The sequence below is a fragment of the Canis lupus genome, chromosome 26 (assembly GCF_011100685.1).
Source record: "Canis lupus familiaris isolate Mischka breed German Shepherd chromosome 26, alternate assembly UU_Cfam_GSD_1.0, whole genome shotgun sequence".
Classification (NCBI taxonomy): Eukaryota; Metazoa; Chordata; class Mammalia; order Carnivora; family Canidae; genus Canis; species Canis lupus.
Window position 1 is genome coordinate 37,675,692 of NC_049247.1, and position 14,289 is coordinate 37,689,980.

General features: G+C 54.0%; 1 protein-coding gene across 5 annotated transcripts in view; it reads right to left on the bottom strand.

Moving 5' to 3' along the window:
* SGMS1 (sphingomyelin synthase 1) overlaps positions 1–14,289 on the bottom strand; it is a 229,116-nt gene that overhangs the window by 171,853 nt on the left and 42,974 nt on the right. For 3 of the 5 annotated variants that reach the window (XM_038576035.1, XM_038576039.1, XM_038576038.1), the window contains exon 2: positions 11,352–11,444. The exons of the other annotated variants lie outside the window; for them this stretch is intronic. The gene's annotated coding sequence lies outside the window, so the exon portion shown is untranslated. The remainder of the gene's footprint in view (positions 1–11,351; positions 11,445–14,289) is intronic. 5 annotated transcript variants of the gene reach the window in all.

Sequence of the window (14,289 nt, forward strand, 5' to 3'; positions counted from 1 at the left end):
CTAGCTTCAGTGTCCAAATAGTTTACCAGCCGGGAAGGGCGGGGGAGGAAGGGGGGTGGGCGGGGTAATGGCCCAGGTCCACACCCTCACCCCCCCCCCCCCGCCCCCGGGGTGGGCAGTGTATTAGCTCACGGGGCAAAAGAAGCTTCACAGACGGGATCCAGGGTCAGCCGGGGGCCTACCTCATCTGCGGGGCTCTGGTGTCGGGGACCCCTCCCTGGGCTTGCTGGCCGAGGAATGACGGCTCCCAGGCACGACGGAGGAGGAGGCCACGAACCCAGGAAAGCGGCAGAAGGTGGGCAGAGCCCAGAGCCTCGTGTGTTGATCTTAACGCTACGAGGCCCAGCCGGCTTCGGGTCCACGGGAGGGTAGGTACTGAGCGTGCAGCCGCAGCAGGAACACACAGGAGGGAAAAACGGGGTAAATGACTTAGCATTTTGTATCTTTTCAGATACTCTGAACATTTACTGTAAATGTGAGGCTTTCATTTTAACTCTTGTGTCAGCACAGAGGGAGAAAAGACAGTCTCTGCCCGGAGTCTGGGGCATGATTCCCTGTCCACAGAAGCTGTCGTGTTTCTCAATAAAATTGGAGAAAAGGGCAGCCCGGGTGGCTCAGCGGTTTAGCCCCTGCCTTCAGCTCAGGGCGTGATCCCAGGGTCCTGGGATGGAGTCCCGCATCGGGGTCCCCACGGGGAGCCTGTTTCTCCCTCTGCCTGTGTCTCTGCCTCTGTGTCTCTCATGAATAAATAAAATCTTAAAAAAAAAAATTGGAGAAAAAAGTTAATTAAAGATAAAAAAAAAATAGCTTCCCACAGCACTCCGCTCCTCCTGCCTCAAAGCCTCAGCTTTCTCGTTTCTGTACCAGACTCCATTCTACCCGTAAATCAAGGCTCCCGTCCAGTGTCATCCGGTGTCGCCCGGGGGCCCGGGCCTGGTCCCGAGGGCTCTCCAGGGTGGGGCTGGCGGGGCCGCACAGGGCCGGTGCAGCCTGGGGGATGGGGCGCCGCCTGCTAACGGGCAGGACACCTGGGTGATGACCAGGAAGGGCGTGATGTCTGGAGGGCACTAATCCCAAAGCAAGCTGGGAAGCTCCGGGGCGGGAAAGCCCGCCGTCATCCGATAGGCATCGCCGCTCCGTCTGCGTGGCCAGCAGGCCTTGTACCTGCCGACCCCCCAAATCACAGCCAAGAGTTCAGTGCCTAGGTCTCCCTCCAAAATCAGCTTTTGACCTTGATCTACAAAGGCTGCTGATCAAGAGACGCTGCTTCGGAGCCGCAGTTTCCCATTTCCCACGGCAATCTTCCAGCTCTGGCTGCCGACGTTCGCGAGCTGTGTTGAGGTTGGACGACAGGCCGCTGCGCAGACATGAGCCCCCTCCTCCCACACTGAACGTGATGGGGCCTCCCTCCTGCAGCCCACAGGAGGCGGGCGGGGTTCACGGGGCAGCTGTCTCAGCGAGACCGAGCACGATGCAAAACCTCGTCTGCTCTGCTCAGGACATTTGTCATGGCGAAGGAGCCAAGAGAGGACACAGGGTGACACCTGATTAAATATTCAGGGAGTGAGGAGAGCCTCCGACTGCCCCCAACTGCCCAGCAGAAGCTCTTGTTTTAACCTCCATGGTCAACAAATTTTTAGGCATTTTTAACAGGGATGGGTGGTATTAACTGTTTTTAACTTTTGATTCTGAAATAATCTTAGACTCAAGTAGAGGCTGCCGAGAGAGTGGGGCTCCCGAGGCTCCCGGGGCTCCTCAAGGCACCCCGACCTTCCGTAACCTCAGCAGGGTCATCGACAGCAGCAACCTGACGCCAGTACAGGCCCGCTACCCGAGTTGCAGCCCTCCTCCAGATTTCATTAGCTTTTACGTGTTCCTGGTCATTGTCACCTGTTTCTTTTTGCAGCAGCTCTAGGACATCTTATCACATGTACAGATTCAGAGCCACTACCACTGTCTGTTCCCTCCAAGCACATATTTTGAAAAGACTTTTCCGAGTTTTTACAACCATTATCTGCTGGGAGGCCTCGGAAAATGAGGACGCCTCTCTGTGCCCTTTCTCTTGACCAAATTAGAAGTCAATTCTCTATTCTCAGGCTGCCACGTGCAAACCATTGTAGGTTTCAGGATGGGGGTGTCCCGTCACTTCGGGGTCACATACCGAGTCCGGGGACAGCAGTACTCCCTGCCTTTCAAACAACACGTGCACACGACGACAAACTGACCGGCACCATCTGTGAGGGACAAGTAAACTGTACGCGGAAAGTTCAGACACAAGCTGGTCTGGGCTGGCAGGTCCCTGGACCTCGGCCCATCCAGACTCAGTATCTGAGGCCTCGCTGCAGGAGCAAGGAATCTAAGTATCTGAGCTTCTGAGCACTTGGTCTGCGACCAACAAATTCTTTTTAAATGTTTACTTATTCTAGAGAAAGTGAGACCACAAGTGGGGGAGGGCAGAGGAGAGGAGGAGAGAGCGAGAACCCCAAGCCAACTCCGTGCTGAGTGCGGAGCCCGACGCGGGGCTGGATCCAGGACCCTGAGATCACGACCTGTGCCAAATCAAGAGTCGGCCGCTACACCAACTGTGCACCCAGGCGGCCCCTAACCAACAAATTCTCACGGCGGAACACAAACACGCCTCCGGGCTCGGGGCCGGCCGGCCTTCCCGCGTGGAGGTCGGGGCCTGGCCCAGAACTGACATCTGGCCGCGGGCTTGGCCTGAGGCGCACGCACAGCCTCGGGAACTCCCTCCCCACCACCTCCAGCGGGTCTAACTCCACCACCCGAGGCCCTGCAGCGCGGAGGGTGCGGCTGTCGCCGAGGCTCTGTGCCACCCAGGGGGAGCGGGGCCGTGGGCACCCACCTCGGCTGCCGGTGGCTGGCAGGACGCTCTCCTCGAGCGCGAGGGCTCACAGCCACCCAGCCCGCCGTGTCCTCACCGAGCGGCCACGTCCCCAGTGCGTGTTCCCGTGTCTCCCCAGCCCCACGGTCACCCGAGCAGCCCCGGATCCGCAGCCAGCTCCCGGCCCCGAGCAGGCGGTCAGGAGCCATCAGGCGGACGCGAGGGCACGGCCGTCGGGCCACAGCGCGCACGGGGAGGGGGGGCTTGGGCAGGGCCCGCAGGAAGGGTGCTCGGACCCCGCGCCGGCCAGCTCCCCGCAGCAGGGCGCCCCGCTGGCACACACACGAGGGGGGGCCGGGCAGCTCCAGGCCCAAGGACCTTCGACAACGACAAGGACACCGGGAAGAAGGGGCGCGAAGGGCCCGCTCGCCGCCCGCACCTCTGCTCCCTCCAGGGCCCTCCCGTCTCCCAGCCCCAGAGCCCTGTGTGCAGGCGGCCTCGGGGGCCAGCGACAGGGGCAGCCCCGGGGCCGCGAACAGCTGGGGACACCCGTGAGCCCCTGCTCTTGGCCCTGGACAGCCGGGCCTCTTCCACAGGAATGGGTGGGTGTTTAGTGATTAATGGACGAACCCCCCAATCAAAACGCTAATTCTCTGCGATCTTCATTGTACTGCAATGACCTGAAAGTATCAGAAAATTACCCCAGCCCCTACTTTCAAAACCACCGGCTGTTGCAGTGAATCAGTACACGGCTCGTGACCCCAGCCAGCACCTGCACGCCTGCTGCCCGCTGGCAGGCCGGGGGCACAGCGGTCACGGCCGTGAAGCCCCTGAAGAGGGGAGGGCCCGGCAGCCAGACCCACATCTCTCCTTCTGGAAGGCCCGGTGAACCCCCGGAGCAGCTGGCGTGGGGTGGACAAGCACCAGGTAATAATGGTCCGAAAAATATTCAAAACCTAACAGGAACACCCTTCCACCAGCCACCCTCTGGCCCCCAAAGCACCCGCCCAGGTGTGGCTCCCAGACAAGTGCACCAGGCTCCAGAATTATCTCCCTTGCTTTTCCTCTATCCCCCCACCCCCCATCCCAAACCCACACTCCCCGTCCCGGGCAGTTCACTTGGCCAACGGACAATCTGGGGCGTCAGAGCCACAACACTGCACCCGCCCCGGAGGCCTGGGGAACAGTTCAAGATCACACAGTCAGATGTAAACGTATCTCCCAAGTTCTCACTCACCCAAAAGGTTATTACGACAATTGACTTAAAGACGAGGACCGTGCGACGGATGCATTAGATGCGGTCGTCAGTGAGATCGATACTGAGCCTTGCATGAAGCTCAACATTAAGCCACATAAACCCCAACTGTTTTACTCTATTTATTCACATCTTTTACAAATATCAGCTCTTTAGCACAAATGTTCCTAATTGCCCTTTTACATCAGAAACTGGAACCGGGTTATTCTCGGGCCACGGAACTCCGCCAGTTGGCAGGATGACCCAGAGGAAACGTCACGCCCCCTGTATTGTCAAACCCATAAAGAAGAACTATGAATCAAAGCTGGTCTGGATCTCATTTCAATTCCAAATTTCCTCCTACCCAAGGAAAGGAAGCATATTGTTAAGTTCAAAAGACCCAAACAAGATATCAAAAAGCTGCCTGTGAGCAGCAAACAAAAGATAGCTTATATAATTTATCTACAAATGCCAAAAATGCAAGTCGCTGCAGCTATGCCTCTGCCTACACACCGCTGTGCGCTGTCGTAGGTATTTCTAACAGATTCCATCTAAGCGAAATGCCCACCTCCCTGGCAAGGAGCAGGGAACCAACGCTTTGGTGATGACCTACTATGTGCATCGAACTTTGCTAGAATAAGAACCTGAGCGCGCTAAACACCCCTTGGTATCCATTCTCCCTTTCTTTCTTAGTAACGGGACCCCTAGCATAAGACCCATAGTTCCCAGTGTCTTCTGGGGCTAGGAGTGGCGGTGGGGCGACGGTGCCAGCCCTGAAGGTCCCCAAGTGGGGAGACACCCACAGCCCTCTTAGGTCATCCATGAGGCCAAAACTATTTTAATTATAGCTCCAAGATATGATTTGCCTCTTCCCCGCTCCCTGCGCCCTGAGCACACGGGCGCGTCTTCAGAGGCTACGTGACATCTGATGCCACAACAGCCTGTAGACAGAGGCTCACGTGAGGATCCAGCTGTCTCCTATTAAGGCAGAATTTGAGAGATTCACAGAATGTAAAGCAGTGCCAGTCTTCTCACTGCTAGTTAAAAATTTTATTTCCCTCCCCCCCAAAAGTAATTCATGCTAACCTATAATGGTTCATTATTTGTAACTGAATTGTTTTTTTTTTAATTTAAATATAAATCTAACTTAAGTGGGGTTTAAAATAACACAAATCATTTTATAGTTCTGGAGGTCAGAAGCCTAAAAACGAGTCTTATGGGGCCGGAATGAAGGCGTTGGCAGGGCTGAGTTCCTCCTGAAGCTCCAGGAGAAAAGCAGGCCCCCTTTTCGAGAGACGGCCCTGCTCCTTGGCTCAAGCTCCCTCCCTTCCAGCGGTGGCATGACTTCCGTCTCTGCTTCCGTCCTAACTCCATCTCTGGCTCTGACCCTCCTGCCTCTCCGGAGAAGGGCCCCTGTGATGACCTGGTGACCCCAGATGGTTCAGGATCCTCTCCCCATCTCAAGAGCTTCAGCTCACGCACAGGAGTTGTCTCTTTCGCCTCATAACGTGATCTGTCCACGGGTTCTGGGTTCTGGGCATTAGCGTGGGGACATCTCTGGGGGCTGTTTTCCCGTCTACCATAAAATGCAAGATACAAGCCACAGAAGCAAAGCACTTTGGGGTACTCAACAATTTTTAACAGTAGAAAGGGTTTCTTAAGAGCAAAACATCTGAGAACGACTGCTCCAGCACATGAACCAATGAAGGCAGTTATTAGGTGGGCAAATAAAACCCAGAAGAGCCAAGTAATTACCCAAGGTCACACAGACCAGGAACAGAACTTCAGCGTGACCACAGGCTGTCTGGCGACCAATGAACCCAGTGTGACTCCCTCTACACCACGCTGCCAACCCTGACTGGGCATCTCCACAGGCAGCAAGTAAAAGGTATAACGACGAGCGTTCCGTGTGAACCTGCCGAGCAGGATGGAGGTCAAGTTGGACAAGAAGGTGCTAAAAATAAGCCTGCTTCTCAAAACCTTCTTTAGAAATAGACAAGTTCCTTACCTCGTGCAGGAAAGGAGGAACGTGAATGGCCAAGCATCCCCATGCTGAGTCAGCGGAGAAGCCCATCGTTCCTGGTCTACACAAGCCCGATTACAACCCAGGTTGCGAGACGCAGAGCACGTGCCGCCATGCACTGCTCTGGGTCACACGACGGGGCCTGGTGAGCACTCAGATTTACGGTCACTCACCTTGACAGCGACTGTGAAGCCCCAGCTCACACGCTCACTGGGGAGGACATGTGAGAGACCCGTACTTGGGCTGTCTCTCTGCATCACTCTGATGGGTCCAGAGTCAGGACATCCCTACAAGAAACTGCATTCTGGTGAACTGGGTTAAAATCATGCTAGTGATCCGAATCTCAGGCTTCAACGGGACACACATTCACAGTGAATGAAGAGAATGGGGATGTCCAAAGGGCCTGTGGCCACTCTCCCCAATCACTGTCCTGACCCAAGAGCAACGGAATGGGGGATTGGACTCCTCTGCCCACGCTCAGGCAGTGGGCGTTCGTGCACAGTGGCCCTTGGCCCCAGAGGCTGAGCAGGGCTTCCTTGGGATGCACTGGCCACCCCCGGCAAGCTTCTCCAGCTCTTCATCTCCCGCCCAGCTCCCCCAGAGAAGCTTCCGGAGAGCCCAGCGAACCAAACCACTTGGAAAGCGAAAGCCTTCCATAGTGCCTGAACTGACAGCCAACGATAATCCAAAACATGAGGACAAAGACTAAGCAACTGCTGTCCAAGGGATGAAAAGCCGCAGAACCATGACGCCGCTAGTTTCCAAGGCAAGGTACTGAGCCAGTAGTAACAGGCGATCCTCCAGACAAGGGCTCGGCGTTTCCCGGGGATGTTTTCAGGGCCTGCCGTTTTTATGATTACCCTGCGATTACAAAAATCCTCCCTGTAACCCACAAAGCACAAAGACCGTGCAGTGTGGACATACTTCCCACTGCGCTTCCGCCACCGAGCCGTAACCCACACACACTGGTCAGTGCGCTTGCCCACAGGTGGCTACTCTGCTGCAGAATGAATAAAAACTATTAAATCAGCAACCTTGGCTGGCATCCACTTCGAAACAAAATGTGTTTTCATGTGCCAATGCCCAAGGCAACTTGACATTTTACAGATCAAAGACTTCACGCTGTTTTCTATGCCTGTGAAGGGGACACGCAGGGTGGACAGCGGGTTTGTGCAGGCTACGCCCCTAGTTCACAAAGTAAACACCCATCCTCTGCACCCCACGTGAGGAGGGCACCCGCAGGCGAGATCCATCACTGAATCTTTATACCTGGGATTCTGGATAAAAAGAAAAATGACACTCGAACAGCAAATAGATTGGGAAGCAGAAGAAAGGAGGAGTGAATAAGAGCTGTGTGCCTACGGGTTATTCCAAAAGTAGAGATTTGAATTTCCAAGGAAAGAAGTACTAGTTGATTAACTAGAACTAGTACATTAGATTAACTAGGAAAAAAAGAAAAAACCTGCAAAAGCATAAGACCACAGTACGTGACACAAGTACTCAGTATGGCTTAGCGAGCTCTCAGGGAGATCACTACGGTTATTCCCCAGCCGTGGGTAAAACACAGTCGTGTTCCAGGTAAAGTTTTAAGAGCCAAAGAGGGGATCCCTGGGTGGCGCAGCGGTTTAGTGCCTGCCTTTGGCCCAGGACGCGATCCTGGAGACCCGGGATCAAATCCCACGTCGGGCTCCCGGTGCCTGGAGCCTGCTTCTCCCTCTGCCTGTGTCTCTGCCTCTCTCTCTCACTGTGTGCCTATCATAAATAAATTTAAAAAAAAAAAATTTACAAAAAAAAAGAGCCAAAGAAAACTGATAAAGGGCACGTGCAGAAAACTGGCTTTGAAGTATTGCTTGGGTATTACTAATTTAGAAATTACGGTGGACTAGGTATTTGTAGGGCCCGTCTGCTGTGCTGCAGTTAGTTAGATTCTGGATAAATTACTTTTAGGAATACATTTTCATACATTGGCTTGCCTCAGGTAGAGAAACAAACACCAGGAAGGTACAGCAGGACAGCACACCGGAACCTGAGCAAAGACAAGAGCGGGAGTCGCCCTGGAGGCCACGTCAATACCAGGATGGGATGAGGCACCCAGGCTCTCCGCTTCCTACAAGGAGGGAAAACCCAACCTGAAACCAGGACCCCCGAAGGAAACAAACACGGTCCTGGCTCTGAGGACAAACACACACAAATCTCAACAAGAGCTCAGCATTCTGACATATAATTATCACACACATATGAGCACATAATCAAAACTCACCATGGACACTAGGAAACAAGCCACAAACACAGATTTACACCACAAAAGATTCCAGATACCAGCATCATCCAGTGCAGAGCGTGAAAGAACTCCATTTGACGTTCCTTACAAGTATGAAAGATGGAGTAAAAAACAAAACCAAAATGAGCCAGCAAAAAAGAGACCATTAAATACTCAGGCAGACTTGAAGCAGAAACTGAGCTTTTAAAAATGAAGAAATAGAGCAGCCCGGGTGGCCCAGTGGTTTAGCGCCACCTTCAGCCCAGGGCAGGACCCTGGAGTCCCGGGGTTGATTCCCGCCTTGGGCTCCCTGTGTGGAGCCTGCTTCTCCCTCTGTCTCTCTCTCTCTCTCTCTCTCTGTGTCTCTTATGAATAAATAGATAAAATCTTAAAAAAAAATAAAAATAAAAATGTAGAAATAGGGATGCCTGGGTGGCACAGTCGGTTAAGCCTCTGCCTTCTGCTCAGATCACAACTCAGGGTCCCGGGATCAAGTCCCATGCTGGGGCTCCCTGCCCACGGGAGAGTCTGCTTCTCCCTCTCCTTCTGCCGCTGTGCACTCTCTCTCTCAAATAAATAAATCAAATATTTTTTTTAAAAAGTAAGAAATATAATCATTGAAATTAAAAACTCTAAGGATGGGTTAAATAAAAAATTCAACACAGCTGAAAAGAAAATTATTGAACCGAAAGCTAAATCTTAAGAAATTACCAAAATCAAACGGAAAAAAGGACAGGAAGGAAAGTATCAATTACAAATTAAAAGACGCAGAGAAGACAAAGAGGAGCTCGAAGACCTGCTTATCAAAACCAAAAGGAGCAAAGAGAATGAGCAGGACAGAGACAGTGGTCAGAGCATTAATAGCGGGGGAATTTTCAGAGCCAACGAATGGCATGAATCCACAGACACAGAGCACACAACAAACAGAAAAAGGATAAAAACCAGAAAGCCACACACAGATGCAGGGCAGGAAAAGTGCAGGGCCCCAGTGACAAATAAGTGATCTCAAAACAGGCCAAGTCATTTACCGAAGAATGAAGGACGGGAGACCTAACAGCGGGTTCCCAAAGAGCAGCAGCGAAGCCGTGGGGTGACGAGCCGTATGATCGCAGTGCTGCTGCCAGACAGCCACTGTCAGCGAAGACCCAGGAGAGCAAAATGAACACGCTTTCACGTAAACCAAGGTCGGGAGACGCTACCACCCAGTGCTTCCAAGGGAGGACAATTCCGAAGGAGCCACATCCCAGCACTGCAAAGGTACATACGAAGGTAAACGTACCATCTGGACGCTACCCCTGGTCCGACGGGTACAGCGAAACAGAACCGACGTACAGAGCGGAACGCACAACAGAGGGGACGCTCCTCCGCGGTGCCCGTGAGCTCTGCGCTGCTCTGGGAGGGGATGAACATCCTGACTGCCGACTGCCGTCCAAACTGTGAAGCACGCGCAGTGTACTTTCAGAGTAACCACAGCAGAACAGAAAGAGCAGAAAGAGAGTGTGTTCCAACGCGTGGAGGGAAAAGTACTGAACGGGAACACAACTCGACAAAAACTTCAATGTAAAAAAAAAAAAAAAAAGGCAATGAAAATGAATCAAACACACACAGTTAAGAGAATATTAGACTATACTTCAAAAAAAAAAAAACCAAAAATCTCAAAATGAAGAAAAGTACATTAGCTATACAATAAAAGACTGAAAATTCCGTCCACATTAAAATCACAAACTGTTCTCCAAAGGATACTATAAAGAAAGATGCTCAACCTCACCATCAATCAGGAAAAGGCAAATTACATCCAGAGTGATATATTATCTTACACCCACTAGACTCGCAACAGAATGCCCAACTTGGGAAGGAAGTAGAGCAACAGATAAAATGTGATAGATTTTTACAATAAGAATTTTATTTAATCATAAAAAATAATTCACTACAATCACATGCAAACACTGAATCTGAACAACACAACTGAGTCCTGCAGAACGCTACATACAACATACATACAACATAATGTTTCTTTAAATATATATATGTATATATTTATATTTATATTTTATTTATTTATCCATGAAAGACACAGAGAGAGGGGCAGAGACACAGGGAGAGGGAGAAGCAGCTCCCTGCAGGGACCCCGCTGCGGGACTCGATCCCAGGACCCTGGGGTCACGCTCTGAGCCGAAGGTAGGCGCTCCACCCCTGCGCCCCCCAGGCGCCCCACAACACACCATTCTTAACCAGCCTTCAAACAAGCAACACTGAGCAATACACAGAGCCTCTCTACACAGAGGCAGTAATTATGCGCCAGAATGGAAACAAGCAGCACTACGCAGTCTCACGCGGGGGTTTTCACTCTCACTAAAGACTCCCTCAGCACAAGACATGGTTTGCGGGTCCAGGTCTGCACACGCCCTCCCTGTCCCGCCAGGCTGGCACCCCGAGTGGCGCGGCCCGAGGCTGTCCAACTGCACAGCAACCACGATCTTCCCGGATAAGAGCCTCGATCAGAACCAATTCCAGGATAACAGGAAAGGCCTGGGCCCAAAGGACGCCCTAGGAACCCCACGCCTGGAGCCTCCCCTGATAACTTCTTCTACGATCACATACATCACTATTTATAGTTTTGGTTCAAGGTGAAAAGTGACTTGGGCTCAAGCAGAGATTTTCCTTAATGCAGGTGGCCCTTTATCCTTTCAACGTCCTTGTTTATCATGTGACGTGAGATCTCGTAGATGCCCTCGCTGTCGTCACCTCCGGCGACTCTGGCAGATGCTCTCTCATGCGCCCTCAGCTTCCCACGTTTCGACCACACTGGCCCAAGCAGCCTTCCCAGACCTGGCCTTCCCCGGGCTGGCTCTGAGCTGGGCTCACCCGAAGGCCTGGACGGTGGCTCCATGCATCAGAGCCTCGCACACGACCTCAGAACAGCAGGGGCAACCCCGGGGAACGTGAGATCCACGACAGCCCGCAAACGGCTAGAAGGCCGAGTGTGACTTACGTGTCGTGGTGCACACACACCCTCTGCTCCACTCGTGCTCCGCTGCTCTCGGAAGTCAGAAGATCCACGGCTCCTGGGTCGCTGGAGCTTGGCCTGGAATAGTAAGTGCAGGAAATGAGAAAGGAGGCAACCGGGAGGAGCCCAAGGGGCTGCCGGGGAAAGAAACTCGCCTGAACCATCAACCTCCGCACTTAAAAGGAGCTGGGGCCCCGGAGGTAAGGAGACTCGCCACCAGCCTCCTGCCTAAGCCACTTGTCACCTCTTGCCAAAACTATTAATAGTGATTTGAGGTTTTTAGAAGAAATTGTTCTCTATGAAGACCTCTTGCAGGCATTTTCTCATTTGAGCCGTAAGATCTTGAAAGTGGGCAAGTGTTATTTTAAAGGCAGCAGCTGGCGTTCCCAAAGCTTAAGGGCCTTCCCCTGACTGTCACCAGCACCTGGGAGACGAAGGAACCACCTCTGTGGCCCCTCATCCCAACCCTCCGCCGTCACAGCATACCGTAACGGGATGCTTTCAGCCCAAGAGTCTCCGTGCGCCACATCCGCTTCCCCGGCCCACAGACACAGCAATGGCTCTGCCTGGCGAGGGACCCAGCGACGGCCGTGGGACTACATGTCTATACCGCACACACCTCCAAAGGTAGACGATCCACCCCGGGGGGTTAAGAAACGCGCGGATCCTGCTCACACGCCTTCCTTTACACTTGAAATCACAGTGACCGCTGCTGGGCCGCCTCCCGTGTTCACGCAACGTTTCCGAGCCCCGTGGAGATATATTCCAGACGTCACGTTCCAGACGTCACGACGCCTCGCCTCTAAGTACTTCAGAACTGACTTCTTGAGAATGCGGGTGTCCGTATGTGAGGGTAACGCTGTCATCACTCAGGAAACGCCGCACGGACACAGTACTTTACCACCATATCCAGTCGACCCCACAGTGCGCTTCACGGCGCTTCTTTCCTCCAAGCTCAGGGTCCTCCAGGGGCAGGTGCACCGCTTCCGGCTGCCAGGACGCTGAAACACACAGCGCCCACAGTTCAGAAGAACAGTCCTCCACCCCTGCGGAATTAACAGAGCATTTCCACTTCGGCCGCTCTGACTTCTCCTCATGATTCAACTCAGGCCGTGCGTTAGGGGCCAGGAACCTCGGAGGTGACGCCTTCTTCTCCGAGGGTCCATCTGAAGGCACAGACGTCCATCGGCCCCTCTTGGCAATATCTACTCTAATCACCCAGGCAAAGTCCTGTCCAATTTCTCCGGTAAAAAATTATTTTTCTGGGCAGCCCCAGTGGCGCAGCGGTTTAGCACCTGCCTTCAGCCCAGGGCCTGATCCTGGAGACCCGGGATCGAGTCCCGCGTCGGGTTCCCTGCGTGGAGCCTGCTTCTCCCTCTGCCTGTGTCTCTGCCTCTCTCTAGCTGTGTCTCTATGAATAAATAAATAAAATCTTTAAAAAAAATTATTTTTCTCTTAAAACTAGTAAGTCATTGGTGAGGAGACACTCTGAGGCTACGAAAATGTCCTGTCCCTCGGCAAAAGGATCCACGGGTTTCGCTTCCATCGCTGACCTGTACCTGGCACGGACTTCACTGCAATGGCAGCAACGTGCCCAACGTTCCAACTCCGGCCCCGTCCACGTCCCCCTTCGTGACGCGGCACCACGTCGGTCGCTCATCTATTTATCCACTTGTCGTCACACCTGAAGGTCTAGTTGATAATCTTTACCACGTGGTGAATAATTTATCGCTGGACTAAACTGTCCTGGTGCTCGGCTCGACTCACACCTCCTTTATCTCTGCAACACGCCCCCCATCGTTGTTTCATTTTCTTGACTTTTATTTCCTTACTTTTTGACATTAAAAACAGAAAGTGCTGGGCTCCTCTTGTGCCTGGTTCCTCCAGTGTCCTGGCTCCTCTGGCAGCAGAGGGTGCAGGGCCTCTCTGCTTCCACCAACTGCTCTGCGTGTTGGCATGAGCCACATTTCCCGCTTCTCTGCGTTCTCCTCTCTCCTAAGGCGGACAGTGGGGGGGCTCCGTGTGCTCCAGAGGGCAGCTGGGTCACCGGCAGGCCCCCTCGCCCCGGGAGGCCTGGCTGGGGCGAGTCTGAGCCGTGTCCCCAGTCCTTGCATGGGGCCCCTGCTCCCGGTGGTCCTCCTGCTGTCCCCCAGCTGGCGAGGCTAGAGCCCTCTGCGTCCCCCAGAAGCGCAGGACTCGGCCGGGCCCAGGTACTCAGTACTCCGTGTGGCCCCCGGGCCCCGCCTGGCATCCGGGGCTCCTGCTAGGTGCGTCCCTGCGCACACACACCGCAGTCTGAGTCCCCTCCCACGGCAGCCCTCCAGGGCCGGGCCCTACCAACTGAGCAGCTCCGACGCCGCGCGCCCAGCACGCCACCCCACCACTCGGGCAGGGACCAGGCCCAACGGACGTCTTCCCTGGCCCCGGGGACCACAGGGCTGGCTGCCGCTCCCAGTCACCACGGGAGGGCAGGCCCAGCACCGTCGCTGTCTTTCCCTCGTCGGTGATGCTTCAGGAGCAGGGGCTGCGTCCTGGGGGGCCGCGCATCCGGACGCGGGGAAGTGCACGCCCTTCACTGACACAGAAACTCTCCTTCCACCAAGGCCTCTCGGAGGTGCACGCGTCTGCTGTCACCGCAACCCCGGGGCCGACCGGCACCTTCCACAGGAAGCGCGAGGGGCCGCCTGCGGTCCTCCTGGAAGGCTGACGGTCCCTCCGGACGCCAGCTGCCTGCCCTCCGACACGCACTTCCACAATTCTTCCTGCAGTGGACGACAAAACTCCACAGACTCCAAAGAAAGAAGACGCAGTTGCTGCTCTTCATTTTTCTTGTCTGCGGGCCCGTACGTGGGCTGGGGAGGAGTCCACGCGATAGAAACCGTCTTCTGGTGTGTCTACGTCCCTACTTCTAACCACTGATGAG